We start from the raw sequence: 7,461 nt of genomic DNA, 5'->3' as shown, positions 1-7,461 counted from the left end.
TGTGTGTGTGTGTGTGTTACTGTGTGTGTGTTACTGTGTGTGTGTTACTGTGTGTGTGTGTTACTGTGTGTGTGTGTTACTGTGTGTGTGTGTGTGTGTGTGTGTGTGTGTTACTGTGTGTGTGTCCCTTCCTGGTCCTGGACTCTGGTCCTGGACTCTCTGATGTTTCTGCAGAACGTTTTCCTGGTCGGGGGTGAAGCCGGTTTCAGTTTGTGGTCGACTCTGAACCGGCGACCCGATGTGAGGATGCAGCAGTGGTTCTGACGGGTTCTGCAGTCAGAACCGCTGCAGGCCTAACCCGAACCCTGAACTCGGCTTGGTTCCATCAGACTCGTCGTCTAGCCGGTTGTCATGTTTTATAAAGGTTCTTTAAACATCCTGAACGCCTCCTGGAGGACGTTGGACCTCCTGGTTCTGGCTTCTGGGTCTGATTCTGGTCGTTTTCTGGGTTTGTGTCTCGTTGTTCTTCTTCTTCTGTGATTTTATTGAGTATTATTTATCATTTAAGGGTAAACTGCACAAACAAACCTGGGAGCTTTCAGGGTTCCAGCTTTTACAGTGAGAGCTTCAGTTTGCTTCTGTACCAAACCTCAATCACAAAACGTCCGATTTCCCCTTCACGTCACGCAGAGCTCCAACAGTCAGCCTCCTGCGTGACTTTGATTTATTTGGTGTATTGATCATGTGCTGACTCCTCCGAACCGCCGGCGGGCTGCAGCCGCCCCGTTCCAACGCTTCACTTCAGTGTTTCTGCGTCTCAGCTTCGCTCCAGCCGCTGCGCTAAAATGGCCGTTTTTCCAATGGGAGTTCTGAATGGACACCTGAGCGCACCTGGGCTCTGCGTATCGGTGGCTGCAGGTGGGGGGCGCGCGGGTATCGATGTGGCCGAGGATCGTGGGCGTGCCGCGCGCGCCCGTGGCTGCAGCCTATAAAAAGTCCGAGCGGCTCCGTTTCAGACACGAACCGGGAACTGAAGCCGAACACCGGGTCAACGGAACCCTCCGACAGGATTCATCCCCAGAAGCAAGAAGCAGGTGAGATGTTCTGATGCTCTTCATCCGCTTGGTTTTCAGGTGGAATTCAGATTCATTGAGCTTCTCTGATGGTTCCTCTGAGGTCCAAAGTGTTACAAACTTTATGTATTCACGGTCCGGACGGGTTCTGACGGTTCACCGTCAGTTTACAGAGTTCTCCTGTTTTGTTATAAAGTTTCAGATAAAATGTGTTAAAATCACAAAATGAACGAAGCCGGAAGTGGTTTAGAATGAAATCAGTAAGAAATCATAAAGACATGAATGTAAACAACAGCATTTAAACAAATAAACAACAATAATAATAATGATAATGATAATGATCCGTTCCTTCTTGGTCAGCTGTTGTCCATCAAACTGTTTGTTCTTGTTGTGTTTAAACCAACCAGATTCATTCTGAGCGTCTGTTTCCTGCTTCCAGGTTTTTGCCTTTTTTAGTTTTTACTGTTTAGTTTGTGATGCTCCTGTTTTGTGAAATCACACAAAACATCAAGAAAACAGCTGCAGTGGTTAAAATAACATAAAAAAAACATCAAATAACATAAAATAAAATAAAAAAACATCAAATAACATAAAATAAAATAAAATAAAATAACATCAAACAAACGTCCAGCTTGCAGACGTTTGGTCTTAAATCAGGTTCATTCTCTGATTCCTGTTTGTCTTGTTTGTGTCTCTGCAGCGATGGCCCACGGCTCGGTTCTGACTCTGGTTCTGACTCTGACTCTGGTCCTGCTGATGCTCTGCAGTGCTGCCGAGGCTCGAGTCCGACTGAACTCCATCAGAACCGTGATCATCAGAGAGGAGCCGGCGGCGAACAGGAGCAGCTGGGAGGCCGGCATGGACCTGACGGTGGGTCGGACCAGAATTAATAACGAGTTCTGGTCGTCGTTATTATTATTGTTGTTGTTGTTGTTGTTAGTGAGGATGTAAAAGAAAAACATGAAACAAACCCTGAAGTGTTTCAGAACTTTATTATCAGGACGAGAATGTTTGAAAACTTTATCGACAACATATAAAACCTTCCACAACTTTATTGGAACGATTGTTTACGTGTTTCAAAACTTTATTGACAACAACCAAAGTGCTTCAGAACTGTATGAGCAGGATTCAGTGTTTGAAAACTTTATTGTCACAACACTCAGACGTCTGTATTTTGACCTCTGACCTGCAGCTCTACCGGTGCATGAGCGACCTGGAGTGCAGCGAGGGCAGCTTCTGCCACGCCCCCACCAGAGGCCCCGCCCACTCCCGCTGCCAGGCCTGCCGGCGGAGGAAGAGGCGTTGCCATAGGGACGGCATGTGTTGCCCCGGCAACAGCTGCAGCAGCAGTAAGTGGGAAACGTTTGGGTTGTTTTTGTCACATCAGCTGAAGCGTCGCGTCGTTTTCTGCAGAATCGTTTTCGTGGATTTGATTCTTTTTCTGTGAATTTTTCAGCGACTTTGATTCAAACTCTGACAGAAAGTTGCAACAATCCGACATTTTTTTCCAGTTTTTCTGTTTCTAGCTGATTAATGAGCGACTTTTAAACTTAAACTTAATTTGCCTCCATCCTGCCCGTTGACTCTGATCGTTGACCTGCTGATGCGTGAACATCAGTGGAGTCGCTGAAGCTGAAGCTCTGGACGTCTTTCTGTTTCTGCTGCAGACGTCTGCGTCGCCACCGAGGACGGCTCCACGTCTCAGCGGATCGCCGGCGCTCACGGAGGTCCGGCGTCCACTGAGAAGCGCCGGCGGGAGAGAGGCGGGGCGGAGGTGGGCGGAGCCTCAGGTACAGGTGAGCTCCTTGTGAACCAACGACGCTCCTTCCCCTCTTCGCCGCTAACGTCTGTGTGTTTGCAGGTCGGGTCGGCGATCCGTGTCTCCGGTCCTCCGACTGCTCCGACTCGGCGTGCTGCGCGCGACACTTCTGGACCCGCATCTGCAAGCCGGTGCTGCAGGAGGGACAGGTGTGCACGCGACACCGCCGCAAAGCCGGCCACCGCGGCCTGGAGCTGTTCCAGCGCTGCTCCTGCGCCGACGGGCTGAGCTGCCGGACGCTGCCGGACGCCGGCGTCCAGCCTTCGTCCTCCTCGCTGCTCGCCGCCGCCGCCAAGTCCAAGTTCGCCCCGTCTCACCGCTCCTTCGTCGCTTTGTCGGCGAAGCCTTCGCCGGTGAAGATCCGGCTTCACGTCTGCCAGAGAAACTGACCCAACGAGGCGGCTCTCACCTGCTCACACCTGTGGAAGAAGCTCCTCCCCCTCCTCCGCTAATCAGCCGCCTTGAAACCGAGCAGGACGTGGAACTGGTTCCGGTTTCCCTCCTCGGCGTCCAGACGAAGCGAAACCACTTTGAAATCCGGTCTGGCCTCATTCACACCTGCAGCCTGCCGGGTTGGGCCTCCAGCAGCAGGAACGATGGGATGTGGTTCCACAAGTCGCCCCCTCAGGTCATCCGTCCCCGTCTCTGAACCTGAACACCGTGGACCGGCGATGTCGGGACTTTGAGCTTCTCCTGCCAAATGTTTTCAGAGTTTTTCTTTCTTTCTTTTTCTTTTTGTTTTTTCTCACATTGAAATTTGAAAGTGTTTAAACGACAACATCTGAGAAACGATTAAAGATCCAAACCTGAAGTGTTCTGTGTTGTCTCTCATCATGTCGCTGATTCAGAACCCGTCCTATCAGACAAGTAGGTCAGAGGATCTTTAGTTATGGGGGAGTTCTGGTGGTTCAGACTGGTTCTCCAGGTATGTAAATGAACCACGACTTCACACATTCAGGGTTTATGAAGAAGTTTCGGGTCGTCAGAGGAGGTCCAACAGATGGGAGACAAACGTTCTGGGAGATTAATGGTAGGAACTGGACCTGCTTGAGTTCCTTCATCAGGTCTGACTGGAGGTCCACATCCTGAAATCCTGAAGGAGCCATGAACAGAACTCAGGTGTTAATGTCTCCTTCAGGATATCAGTGTCTGGACCTCCAGTCAGAGCTGATGAAGCCTCCTGGATGAAACGTCTTCACCTACCAGCAGAACGCGGACCTGGAGGACCGAGAGTCTTCACAGACAGGAAACTGTGAAGTGAGCCGCCCGACGTTAATTATTCAAAAGCTCATTTACATGAAACAGAGAACCCGAAACCCGTTTGATATTCGTGAAAACTCCCCAAACTGGTCGGAAACCCCTCCACAGAGGAAACACCCGACCGCTGGCTCTGGTTCTGCTGTTCGGGTTTGTTCAGAACGTTGAATGTTTTCTGTCGTGGTAGTGTGGAGTAAAGTCAGTCGGCTTTGAAGACGAGGCGACGGCGGCAGTCTGGGCGTCAACAGGAAGTCATTACAAATTAAAACTGAAGCGTCGCCTCGTGAGCAGAAACCTTCAGAGTGTTTGATGGAATGCAGGAGGATCATGTTTCTGTAGCGCTCAGACGAATGTCGCTGTTAAAGTTTGAGAAGGTGGTTTAGGATTAAATGGATTTCCTTCACAGAAGTTTATTTTAACATCACACATGTCTGTTTCCGCAAACTTTAGATCACAAGAAGTGAACAGTCATCGCTACATACGACTGGTGATGGGGAAATTGCTGTTGTTTGCTAGTGGCTAGCTCGTAGCAACTGGGAGACAAGTTGTTTCCTGGTTTATAACTGGTAGACTAGCTAGCTAACTGATAAAGAAATTTAACAAATTCAATTTATTACGATATCAGTCCATCAGTTGCTACAAGCTAGCTGCTAAGGCCACCATTTCAGCATGTTGTGGCCATTCACAACAACAATTCAAAAACAGCAAATATCTGCAAAAAAAAAACATTTTTTGCTAAATTTAATACAATACAAACTGTGATTTTATAATCTACGATGTTAAAGAACAAACTATTTATAAAAGATCAGATTTTTTGACGTGGACATGAGTCACAGCTTTACTAGATGTTTTTCTTTAGCAGTTAACGTGTAAATTAAAATGTTTTTCTGTGATTTTCTGGATGTCTTCTGTAAAGTTTTATCGGTTTGGTGAACGTCTGCGTCCATGAACGCAGAAACAGTTTAACGTGTTCATCAGGGAGGGCGGGAGCGTCCCCACGGGCCTGAGCAGAACCAGGAAACGATTCTGATGATAACGTCAGAGATCTGACGGCGGTTCTGTCGTCGGGTTCTGATGAGAAACAGGCCCGGCGACGCAGAACCGGCTGAAGCAACATTTACATTTTATCTGATTGTGCGTCTTCGGTCGTCTCGGTTGAGCAACATCAGATGTTCTCCAGAACCCGGCGTGGACCACAAACCGCTCCACTGAAACGGTTTGATTTGGATCTGAAGCTCCAGTAGCTGCTGCGTCAGAGTCAAACACGTTCTTAGAAACATCTTCTCTGTTTGAGGTCAGACGGTGATTTTCCAGAACCAACCCGTCGGGCTGGGCTTTGTAGGAACGTCACCGTTTTGTTAAAAACTAAACCTGCAAGAAAAAGAAAAACAAGAAACACAAAGACGTCAGTAAAGGAAGTTTTCTGTCTGAGCTTTAAGTGATGTTCTCCTTAAAAACCAAGAATAAATCAGTAGACCTTCTCAGTCCTTCTCCTGGTCTGGAGGGTCTGACTTTAAATGAACACAGTTTGGACTTTGTTCTGGTTCTAGACAGTAACTGGGAAATAAAACTGGAAATGTTTGGCTGTATTAAAAAATATAAAATCCTTCCATCATCGTCAGGATTTGAGTCCCTGAGAACTGTTGTTCTATTAATATAACGTTGTTTTAACAAAATAAAAGCATTATTTACTGTTTACACAAACATTTACATGTTTATCTTTATTATAACATCAGTAAATATATATTAATTAAGCTGACAATCCTGATGTACGTTAACGAGGTTTATTGTTGTTAATTATTTACAGTTTTGGTCTGTTTTTACTTTAACAGTCAACAAATAAATTTATTTTTTTTTTAGGTATTTTTTGATATATTTTCTGTAATTTAACAAAACTTGGAAATAAACTAAAATAAAAATAAAAACAAAAAATAATCAAAATATTTTCAGCAAATTTTAAAACGGTAAAATAAATTTTAAAAATATTGAAAAAAAAGTGTAATTTTATGTACGTAAGTTTTATTAAACATGATATTTACAGTTTTGACCTTTTATGTAAATCTACATTTTTTCAGACGTCTTAACAGATTTTATCTGTAAACTGAATAAAAAAGGAACAAATCTGTAAAATAACTGTAAAAACTAATATCTATCATTTTTATTTTATTTTTTAAAATTATGGCATATTTCTGTGACACAACATGTTTTTGCTGATTTAAATAAAATAACTTTATTATCATGTTACCGTGTCGACATCAAATTATTTTCTGATATTTAACAGAAATTATTCACCATGTTTCATCCTCTTATCTATAATTTCTCTTTTAAATAACGACATTTCCAGTAGAACTATAAACACTTATATCTGTGTATGTATAGTCGAATCAGGATGAGTCCGTATTTGATTATTTTATATTCTATAGATTGAGGAGAGTCTGTGTTTACAGGTCCAGGTCTGACACTCGTCCTTCCTCCCTGACAGTCATAAAGATAACACCACGCTCCATCTGCATCCTCGTCACGCTGCTTCCTGGTTACCTGGTTGCCGTGGCGACGGCCCGGCCTTCCTGCTGCGGTTTCAGAGGGGAACCGTGGAAAAGGTCACCGGCCGCCGGGGAAGCCCGTCCAGCTCCGGGCTTCCATCTGGGTGTAAAGGTTCTGATCCGTCCACGTCTGGAACACACGACAACATCTGACAACAGACGGAATCATCGGCTTTCTGACGGTCCTCGAACGCATCACGACGAGTCCATCAGGAAGAAAAACCAGAATGAAGTTTGAAGCTGTGATATGTGATTAAAAACTCTGTTTGTGGTAGTTTTGTGTCTCTTTGTGTCTCTTTGTGGTCGTTGTATTTGTGTTTTATTGTTGTTGTTGTGTCTGCTTTTCATGTCTCAGTATTGTTGAGCTAACTTTTATAGACCCTTCTTATGTTTCAGTGGTTGTTTTGTGCATGTTTTCTGTCACTTTGTGTGTTTTTTGTGCGTTCTGTCGGTTGTCTGTTCTCCAGAGCTGCTCCTCTCTGACGCTTTGTGAGCTGATGAAGCAGCAGAACGAGGCTCAGACTCGTTAAACATTAACCAGTAACCAGCTGTAAACAGCGACCACGTCCTCCTGCTGCCAGCACGACAGGAAGTGTGTGTCTGTGTGCATCACCTGCACAGGGAGGACAGGTACGACAGGTAGGACTGGGAGGACTGGGAGGACTGGGACGACTGGCAGGACTGGGAGGACTGGGAGGACTGGGAGGACAGGTAGGACTGGGAGGACTGGGAGGACTGGGAGGACAGGTACGAAAGGTAGGTCTGGGAGGACTGGGAGGACTGGGAGGACTGGGACGACAGGTAGGACTGGGAGGACTGGGAGGACTGG

Source organism: Stegastes partitus, unplaced genomic scaffold (genome assembly GCF_000690725.1).
Source record: "Stegastes partitus isolate 25-593 unplaced genomic scaffold, Stegastes_partitus-1.0.2 Scaffold823, whole genome shotgun sequence".
NCBI lineage: Eukaryota > Metazoa > Chordata > Actinopteri > Pomacentridae > Stegastes > Stegastes partitus.
The sequence above is the reverse complement of the archived record's forward strand: the minus strand, read 5'-3'. Positions refer to the sequence as shown.